The sequence below is a fragment of the Schistosoma mansoni genome, chromosome 6 (assembly GCF_000237925.1).
Source record: "Schistosoma mansoni strain Puerto Rico chromosome 6, complete genome".
Taxonomy (NCBI): Eukaryota; Metazoa; Platyhelminthes; class Trematoda; order Strigeidida; family Schistosomatidae; genus Schistosoma; species Schistosoma mansoni.
The window spans coordinates 9,977,171-9,988,985 of NC_031500.1; positions in this window are offsets into that span (position 1 = coordinate 9,977,171).

Consider the following 11,815-nt stretch of genomic DNA (forward strand, 5'->3'; position numbering starts at 1 on the left):
GACGGCCATTTCGTCCTATTGCCGGCTCAGCAGTGCGCATCCACGTTCCCGCCTCATGAGATTCGAACCCAGGACCTATCGGTCTCGCGCGCGAGCGCTTAGTCACTAGACCACTGAGCCGGCAATAGGACGAAATGGCCGTCCAGTTCTTCCAGGTTTTCCATGATGATCTAGCTTCAATTGATTCATGGTCTCAACTATAAATAGATAATTGTTTTTCAATGAATAATTTGTGTGATGTGCTATATGTGTGATGAACTGATATAAAATTAATTCCCCTATATTGTTCACAGATTTTATCAGTCTTCAAAACATTGATCCATTTGTAGTTTTTCTTTTTTTCTTTTTCTTATTTAAAGTAAGATTTGAAGAAAATATGAGAATAGTATTAATAGAATTAAAGTTAAGGTATAGCTTAAAACAGCTGTAACAAATTACCAATTAGATATTAACCGAATACCCTGGTATGACCGAGAGTGGGAGAGTCCGCTCTCCCTCTCGAAATGCTCTCACATGGCAACGCGTATTTAGCCTTTGTCAGGGAAGTCCTACTCACTGCCTTCTCACATCAGGGGTGTTGTTTACGAAAGTGAGAGGACAAAAAATGAATGTCCGGCGCTTTAACTGGGTTGGTGGATACAGTGAATCCACCTAGGGGAGTTGGAAAACCCTAATTCCAAACCAATGGTGCATATGGGCTCCAGTATCCTGAGGGAACGAATGGCGTATGAACCTATCGTTGGTCACCGGCTACCATGGGACTGCATCTCCTCACGATGCTCCACTGCCTTGTGGATCAGACCTTTAGGTCAAACGCTCCCGGTGTGGCCCTCTAAGAAAACTACCTGTTTCGGTTTGGGCACCTGGGTAGTATCACAGCCCTCACACAAATCAAGTGAGATTTGTGCTGCGTATATATATCTGGTGCTTCCTTGTACCACTATTTATGCGTTTAAATAAATAAATCAGAAAATAACTTTTGTGGAAAGGAAAACAATAATACTAGAAAGTATAAATCCATTAATGAATTTATTGAATTATTCTCGGGGTCACTCTACCTATGTATCTAAAAGAAAATGACATATAAACCAGTCCGAATAAACATAGACTGTTCATACTCTAGAGTAATTAATAAAAGGACCGAAACAGAACTCTAAATTTATATATTGTTCCTAGTTAGTATTAGATATTTAGGGTTGGGATAAGAAGTTTCAAGGTAAGAGTTTTCATTATGTACTGACATTAACCATACTACAAATCTACTCTATAACTATATGGATAAATGTATTAGAAGTAATATATAGAACTTTTATATTTAGAACTTTGATTCTTCCTATGCCGCGTACTACTAGACTACTTGAACGATCGAATCAGCGATATCTCAAGAGAAAAGACAGAAGACTAGTAATTAGGAATTTTATCCCCCAAACAGTGTCAGGTATAGTACAAAAATCTCATGTATTTATAGTCTTTGGCTGAAAGTAAATCATCATTTCGGACAGCCAATAGGCACATAGTGGGTCCTCCTTATTCATGCAATAGGGAAGCTACACGTCAACATTCTAGAATGTTCCCCTAGTGGTGATTGGATGGAATGTCTTCAGCTCTTTCTGGGCTTCTTGAGTTTTCCAACGAGCCATCCTTATAAGAACACAGTAATTCAGTTATAGAGATTGGTTAAAAGTGTCAGTCACTTGATTTTGTAAATTATATACTGGTATTAAATTATTCATTAAATTAATGTCAACTACTACTCACTTAAAATACATTTAGGATGATAGATATTTCACAATTATTCTTCATTTCATTTAAGTCAGTAACTAAAATTATTCTTCACTTCTTGTCTCAATCTTGTTGAATTGTATTAAGTAGTAAGTGACAGTTAATTTACAATCAAAAGAAATAACCGTATTAATGGAAATAACTAACATAGTTTGATTAGGTTACAACAAATGGATTTCATGTAAAAATCCACTAGACATTATCTGATTAATGTTAGATAACCATTGAAAACTTGGAAACGCTGGAGGCCGTTTCGTCCTAGCGTAGGACACCTCATCAGCACGTACCCATGATCCCGCGCGCTGGGTTCGAACTCAGGACCTTCGGTTGAGATAGGGTTTGAATCCTGAGCATGGAGTCGTGGATACGCACTGATGAGGAGTCCCATACTAGGACAAGACGGCATTATCAACAGTTTTTTTTCATTATTCTAGATATTCATTTCATTTCACAATAATTTACAGTAACAATTAAGTATTTTGATGATATTGTATTCTGTAGACATTGAACAATCTGATTATATTAAACTTTTAACCTTATTCCAGACAATATCGCATCAACAGTTGATGAAATTGAAAGTAGAAGTTAATGTCATTGTTTAATATAACAATAAAAAAATGTTAGACTGAACGATTAAAGACATATCACTCTTCCAATGATCACATTTTATATCAAGATCAAATGCCAGATATGACATTATAAACGTGGTAGGGACTGTTAGATGTAGCCGGTTAATCAACTACTAAAGGTCTCAGTCTACATATCCTTGTCTGAATTCAAAGGGTCATGGGAAGTGTATTTTGTTATTAAATCATACTTCAGAACATCAAAAGAAAACTCAAGTTATCCACCTTGAAGAACTTAATGTGTAAAAAAAAGTTATTTCTAAAAAAAGGTAGTGAGAATCGTTGCTTATTTTGTAATCATTATTTTTACGCTTGTTTAATCATCTGTTTATCGGTGAGAGTTAACGCGTACTAGTTTGGTAGAATATTTCACTTATGAATAATATATATTTACAGATACAATCAGCTGGCTAATACTACATATTCTGTTGGAATGTGATGATTGTTTCATTGAACGATACGTTGAAAACAATTGAGACATCATCATGAAATTGGATTCTAAGCAAGGAATCACTTGACCTGGTTATCGTCAATCGATACGTTAAGACAATGTCAACATATCTTCACTTAAATATCAGGTTTTGACAAATTCTTCCACATTCTTAGATTTTTCTGTATCAAGAATTTTGAAAGTTCCCCCAATCGAATGAGTGTACATAATTATCTGCATCCATTAATGACAATTCTTACAGTTAAACTATTAATCTATATTCACGAATGTATAATTGGTAAGGTTGTTTAATTTATATCTGATTTTGTGCTTTCTGCAATGGTCCAACTTTATCTTGTCAAAGATCTTGGATTTATGACCTTTTACTGATGTTCCTTGAATAGTATGAAACGAAACAAATTAAACGCCGGTTATCTATGAAAAGTTTTTTTCATCGTTGAAAGCGTGAGTCAATTGAAACAGGTTTCCAGGTTTTCCATGGTGGTCTAGCTTCAATTGACTCACGCTTTCAACTATGATAAATACTAAATCTCCACAAAACCCCTTCTGATAATTAAAAGTTTTTTTATCCAAAATATGACCTAAGATTTCTGGGTTACTAGGGCTAGTTTCGTGTGGGTGAATTTTTTGAAAGACAATAAAGTTAGTGACGTAGCAGATAAGAATTTTATTTCTCATGATTATGTCAATATTTTGATAAGTAAAAATATGGTAATATTGCTTAGTTGGAGTTAGCAGACAGGAAGCTCTGAGTATGAGTTAGTTTCTAATTGACGCTCATCAGTAAGACGTACTGTATTCCCCAAGGAACTGGAGGATCTTGTACGATTCATACTCACGTCACTCAGGTTCCACAAAATCGCCCAGTTATTAGCACTACGACTTACCATTTCTTTCTAGTTCCTAATCGTGATTGGATTCACATTGGTAACATCTGGGGATGTGAAATTGGTTGACACGGGTTCGAATTCTATGAAACACATCACTTACCCTAAAATTATAGATGCACCTTCGTAACAAGTCCTAATCAATACGAAATCTAGGTACAACTATTTGGATGATCCAGAAAATTTCTAGCAATAGACGTGACAAGCTCAGGAAACATTAAGAAGCATTTTATCCAATCAGCATTTGATTAGAAGTTTTACTAGAAACATCACGAAAATGAAAAGTCACATGTCGATTTTCTGATTGGCTGATTACTACACTGATACTATGTTTAGTAGCATTCCAGAATTTCCAGGAAAACCCAAGAACTTTTAAAATACTACAAAAACCCTATATTTTCTGTACATAAATGAACCTTTGGAATAAAGTGCTTCTCGCATATTTTGCACCTTTTCTCTCGTTTTTAAGTTGTTGTGTAGTTCTAGCTTGGAGGTTACGAGACTAGCTTAGGATCCGAGTATAGCGTTCAATCAGTAAGACTTATCACAACTACACAAACTTCAAAAAGTAACTAAGCTAATAGGATTTCTTCACAACTGACTAGCAAGACTAATTCTGTCTGAAGATTAATTTCAAAACTCTCCTCCCTTGACCAAATAACCAACCTCATAATTGTACAAATATTTTTCTAATTAGTCGATAAATTAAGTTTATTTATACTTCGATTATGCTCAAGAAAATTTTTCAGCGAAGCTTCATAACTGGATGGAATAATGCATTATGTTGATTTGACCAACTTCAATCTTTTACCAATTCACTAAAACTACTTCGTCAATGAATACATTCGAAAATGAACTAAAGAACCTGTATTGTATCCTGAAAAATACAGTCTTATTGAACTAATCCATCACAAGCTGAACTTTGTTAAATAACTATTAAAAACCAAAAAGTATTAGCCATTCAGTTTTATCTTAGTATGTGACTTCTTAATACGACGCGTTCACGAATTCATCAAGGATAGAACTCACGACCTTTAGGCCTCATAAGGAGTACTTAAACAGCAGACCATCTAGTTAGCATCTACTAGTGTACAACTCTAACTCTTATTAATTCACTATATTGTGTAATCTCCATTTAATATCATTTGTAGATAACTATCTTGTGAAGTTGTAGATCTACACTACTCACTAATCTCATATGAGGATGATACAAATAGTTTTCAATGGTTGTCTAGATATAGTCAGTTCATTATCTGGCACAACAAAATTCAATAATCTTCATAAATTCCCTATATTATTAATATTCATTAAATATTTCTTGATTGTTTAAATCAATTATCTATTCCTATGACTTATGAGATCTTCTTAGTTGGCATTTATCAACTATTTATTTCTATTAAAATAAAATCAAATCAATTAATTTCAATTATTGAGGGCGAATAATAATGAAGAATTTAAGACATGAGAAAATTCCTAGAATAGTTTAAAAAGGTTTACAATACTTATTCATTGTTATACCTATTTTCTGATAATCATAAACTATTCCGTTTATTTTCATAGCTGAAATCATGAGTCAATTGAAGCTAGACCATCATGGAAAACCTGAAACCACTGGATGGCCGTTTCGTCCAATTATGGGACTCCTCAGCAGTGCGCATCCACGATCCCGCACTCGCGAGATTCGAACCAAGGACCTGTCAGTTTCGCGCCGGAGCATTTAATCGACAGACCACTGAGCCGGCATCCGATAGTGTTAATGTCTAACTTCAATCAACCCCTTCTGATCTATTCCGTTTATATTATCATTTTCAATGAAATAAACTGATCTGTGATTGAATAGTCAATCAAATAAATGTGAATTGCGATTGTAGTTCTTCTAAGGTTACTACTGGGTTCCAAGCCCATATAAAGAAGGAGGGTGGAGAATGGGGTTAGAAACACTATGACGTCAGAAACAACCTTGCATAAAAAACACTAAACAAAATAAACTATTTAAACTCTGCCCTAGGAGTTGAAGGATATTCATTCAGAAGAATCATGACACCTCATAGTGAAAGTCAAGATTCTTTGGAAGTCAAGTGGCCGATATCCTTTCTGACAATTAGAGCAACAATTTATTTAGGTACATGGAAGGTCCGGACGATAAGGGAGATTGGTAGGACTAATCAAATAGCTACGAAAATGAAGAGATATGAATTGACAGTTCACGGATTCAGTAAAATCCATTGGACTCAAGCTGGACAGAAAAGGAGAGATTCAGGAGAGATGTTGCTGTACACAGGTCACGAAAAATAAAATGCTTCACACACTCAGGGAGTTGTTCTGATGCTATCCAATGAAGTACGAAATTCATTCAAAGGATGCGAATCTCATCCACTCACAATCATCAAAGCATCCTTCAAAACAACGAAGGAGGAAATCACAATGAATATTATCCAACGTTATGCACTCATCAATGAGAGCAGTGACAACAATAAAGATTAGTTTTATGAGTGGCTGCAATCGATCATGTTGAAGTGTTCAGGAAACGACCTGACCATTCTGATGAGAGATGGAAACCTCAAAGTTGTAATGGACAACATTGGATATGAAGATATTATGAGACGAAATGTACTGAGAGAAGGGAACGAGAATGGTGAGAGATTCACAAATCTATGTAAATTCAACAAGATGGTTATCGGTGGCACAATATCCCACCACAAACACATACACAAAGCTACATGAATTTCATCGGATCACAATACACATAACCAGATCGATCATATTTGCATTAGCCAAATGTTCACAAGGTCAATGGGAGGTATGAGAACTACAAGAGGAGCTGACATAACCAAAGAATTAGTGAACAGTTTGAGAAAAAAACATTAGAACGGTTCAATACAGTCTTCCTTCAACATATTGAAAAACTCAATGAATTCAAGATAGTTCTCAACAACAGGTTCCTTCAGTTATGGAAAGGCAAGAAAGTTGCACCATTTACTACCGATAACTCATTACACTTGACAGTAAAACAAGTCCCCTCTCAGACCATGAGCATGCTGATTTCGATCTTATCGTTCTCCACATAAACTCTTTTGCATGATAAAATCTAAGGAAACGAGTATTTCAGTTATTATACTTCAGCTAGGTTATTAGGATATGTGAAACCCATAATCATATCAACGTAACAGTTACGATCAGGATATTCGCTGACTGTTATTGAAAATCAAACCAAAAGACGACCAAAAATTAAATTAAGCGCTCTGGCGCGAGACTGATAGGTCCTGAGTTTGAATCTCGAGAGGCGGGATCGTGGATGCACACCGCTGAGGAGACCCACTATACGACAAAACGGCCTTCCAGTGCTTCTAGGTTTTCCATGGTGATCTAGCTTCAATGGACTCATGATTTCAACTATGAAAATACTGAAATCTCCACAAAACCCCTTCTGGTTAAAAACAAAACTTTTTTATATTTTACCGCTTTACAGTTTAACAATGAATTCATTTATCATCATTTGCCCTACTAATTATAAATCTCTTTTATATTGAATTTATCATTTAAAAAAAAATTGTGTTAACTTTCATCATATTAATAATAAAATTCTATCCTTATTTACAATGGTACTTTATAATGAGTTAAACGAAAAAAGAAAAAAAAACAGTACCATAGATTTCAGGTCAACCAGCAGTAATTATAACAAAGTACAATAAAGTACATTAAATCAACTTTTTTTGTCAAAAGTACAATTTATTCGTCTACATAATGTTATATCCCGAAGAGAATTATGAATGGTAACTTTTGAGGAATATTTATCGACCAATATGATATGTATATTTCCTATTGTATAATTGTTAAGTAACTAACCTAATCGTATTCATGTCGTTCTTATTATAAGCTTTGTTTTGATCTATAAGCTATTATTATACGATTTACTGTTCTTGTGTTATCCCCAGCCTTCTACATTCACAGCCACTTTGGGCTAAATCTTGTACAAATGTTATTTTCTATTTTATGGTACGATGTGGTCTGTCTGTTTAGTATATAAACCCAGTATGTTTGAAATAAATGATTCATATTGCAGAGGCGGTTATTGGTGTTCTGGACTTAACTAGTTGGGCTAGGCAAATAACAGGACTGATAAGTGTTCTAGACTGCTCGTACGGGTTTTATGTATCATTGGTTCGGTCGATAATTCACTGCTCCCTAATTGGTGGTATTATTACGTTATGTAATTGTGAATATTAATCGTGGATGCGCACTGCTGAGGAGTCCCACAATAGGACAAAACAGCTGTCCAGTGCTTCCAGGTTTTCCATGGTGATCTAGCTTCAATTGACACATGATTTCAACTATGAAAATACTGAAATCTCCACAAAACCCCTTCTGATTATAATCATAAAAAACTTTCAATATTAAAAGTTATAACAATGAACAGAGTGATATAACTGTAAAATAAAGGGTTTTTATATGGTAATAATATAAATTGGCTATTAGATTTTATGATTATAATACAAGATAATTTTAGACCACCTATTTAGTTCATGTGATAAGTATAAGTGTAATATCTAACTAATAATTGAGAAATAGCTTAGCCGAGGTTTTGTCTGTTTATCTTATCTAACGGATCAATCACATCTTATTTTGACATATGTAAATCTTAAGAGGTTTGACAACGGAAACTGATCAATTTCAATCTTCATTATTATTAATGACAGATAATTACAAATACTCAGAATTTATGTAGTTCATATTACAGGATGACCTTAGATGGATAACTAATGATAAATAGAAAGCACTAAAAAGAAGTTTAGTCCGAGTATAGGACACCACAGAAGTAAGTATTCAATAACTTACTAAGGATCGAACTCAGCATCTTCATGTCTTATTGGGACCGTCTAACCTTTAGATCATTGAGTTTATATCCAGTGATTTGCGTTTCTAGTTTCAGTCGATGCTCAATATTCCAAAATCAACTTCTAATTCCTTTTAAAGAGCTGTTCGGCACTTCCTGGTTTTCAGTGGTTGTCTAGCTGAAGTTAGTTCTTAAAATGAATTATTAAATTCGACAATCTTCATAAAACTCCTCGCAAATTAACTAAAAATTCTTAAAATTACTATGACAGTTCCAGGAAATCATTGAAAATCCATTAATCTTGACTATAATGACAACATTCGATATTAGTTTATTTATTTATGACACTTAACACCAAGCATAGAAAATAAAATTTAAAAATGAACTTCTCAAGTCCTAGAAAAAAGTCAAGGCTGGTGAAGTTTATACACATCTGTAGTGAAATCGTTGTTACTAGTCGGATTAGATGATGGTCACACTATTTAACAAATTGATTTTAGATCAGAAGGGGTTTTGTGGATATTTCAATATTTTCATGGTGGTCTAGCTTCAATTGACTCATGATTTCAACTATGAAAAAATTGATTTTAGATGGAATTGTACTAAAGGACGCTAAATAAGTGAATTTTATGGTTGGCCGTTTGCCTAGAGACTTGGAGCTCATGGAATCGGTACCTATTAGGACTATGTATTCTCATGCTGGGACGAACAGTTGCCCCGTGCTAGTTGACTTTCGGTGAAACTCCAACTGAAACCAATCTGTGACGAATACAACCTACAAATTCAACCGAAATTCACAAAACACCTTCAAATAAAACAGACGATGTAAGTAATTATTATCTAATGAATACTTCAAGGGATCATTCATACTAGAAAACCACTAATTATACAAGAAATAGAGGATGTTAAAAATTATCACATTCTGTCAGAGGAAAAAATTGTTGAATCAATGCAAGCATTGAAATGCTGAAGATGACTATGAAACCAGATTTATTTCTCAATTCCCCAGTTAGATAACTAAATCTTGAATAAAATGAAGTACAATTCTTGGTAAATCTTTTTCAATAAACTAAAAACGATAATTTACTTAGTACTGTTTGTTTGAATCTTCCCATTGATGTTTAGGACTGCAACTGGTCAGTCTCTTATTGGCATATGTGCATACTGTGTGTATTGCCTCGATATAGCCTTAATTCACAAGCATTATAAGCTTCCTGGATTCCACTGCTAGCCACTATCCATTTCTGCTCATAAAAACGATAAGCTTGTTGAAAGCAATCAATGTTGACATCATTTCAATAAACTTATCAAGACAATGTTTTTGAAAAGTGGTTATTAATATTATTCATATAGTCAACCACAAAATGAGTGGATGTTTGTTTAACCAAAATGATGTGTTCAAATTGGAAGAAATTTAGATTTAGTTGTTCAGTGTTGTAACAATTCATATAAACCCGGTGAGTAAATACACTTTGTTGACTAATAGATACAGTATGGATTAGAAAAACACAATGTAATCTAATGTGAATATTATTGCTTACAAGTGAAATACAGAGAAATATAAACTTACTTTGTAAGCAAAGATGGATAGTGACTAGCAGTGGAGTCGAGGACGCGCGTTTCGTCCCATTTGGGACTCGTCAGCTGGATGTACTTGCATTCACTGATAGCCACTATCCATCTTTGCTTACCATGCTTGTGAATTAAGGCTATATTGAGGCAATACGCACAGTATGCATAGATACCAATAAGAGACTGACCAGTTGCAGTCCTAAACATCAATGGGAAGATTCAAACAAACAATATTAAGTGAATATAAACTTTTATGAAAATTGAAAAATATTAAAGTACATAAAATGTTGACTGTTAAATTCGTTCATTCAAATGAAATTTTCAATTTGCTCGCCGACCATATTATTCAGTTTTATAATATCTCTGGACATGTTTTATTGTGGATCGTTTCGTAGTCTAGATGTTCGGAACCAAATTGGGAGGAAACCCTTGGTTTTATGTTAATTAGCATTCGTCAGCTAGACATATATGTAATCCTTAAGTAACTAACGTTTCTCGTGAGGTTCGAACTCGTCTCACTATTTGCAAATATTGGATTACTTAAGATGTGATATGGGCAAAACTAGCATTGCGACCACTATCGTTCCGTTTACATATCTAAATTTCTTTCGTAATATAGATAGTTGGTATTCAATGTTATCCTTATATTAGAATAAAACTTGTACTTATGGTGTTATTTCATGATTAAAAGAGCACAGAATGTGGTAATTGATGTCAGCCATCGTACAAAGTTCTTCACTGACTACAATCAAACAACTGAATTATTGGAAACTAGGATGTGACACATTGTGCGAATCACCAAATTTCATCACAAAGTAAACCCTAACCTGGATTCCATAAAGCAAAAAGAAAAGAGATAAGCCAAAAAAATACACGACGACAGGAATTGTAGAGATCTAAAATATTAATAACACTTGACGATAACTGGGAAAGAAAGCTGAGAACAGAGTTGGTTTGAGTTTCTTGGTCGGCGGCCCATGTCCCATGAGGCTTAAGTAAGGACCCCATGAACTAACCAAATAAAACATCATAGGAAGAAAACACCGAGTTATAGATAACCAGATCTCTCTCCCATTTTACTACTATTTCAGTCAACACAACATCTAGAAATAACGTAGAGCGAGTGAAATATATCTTTCTTTTCCCTTACTATTTTAGAGATTAACCAACTGTGCTAGCTTTCATGACGTGCTTAATCATTTCTCATGTTATGCTACTAAAGCCACCAAGTTATTTGCTAACACAAATCTTTTTGAACTTACACATCATCAAACTATTCATCTAAACTAACTCATTACTTCGACCAGGACACGTAGTGATTACAAAGAAGCCACTGCTTTTAGGGGGTAAACTCGTTGCCAATAGATTATTATCATGCAACCTCCTAATAGAAGACAGTGTTAGACAGAACATATGTCTGAAACAGAATATCATGTTCGAAATATTTCCCCGAAACCCACTTTCCTTAGACACTGATAGATAATGGATCTCTTGCGCCTGTTCGACCTATGAAAGTAGTGATATACACAGGGAGCAAGCATCCGATAGGTATCTTCGAAACACCACTCCTACTTTGAGGAACAACTGGGTGAAGAATGCCAAAGTTAGACGTAGGCCACTGGATGAATTGACTTGAGACTAGGAATCTCGATTCACGGAGTTG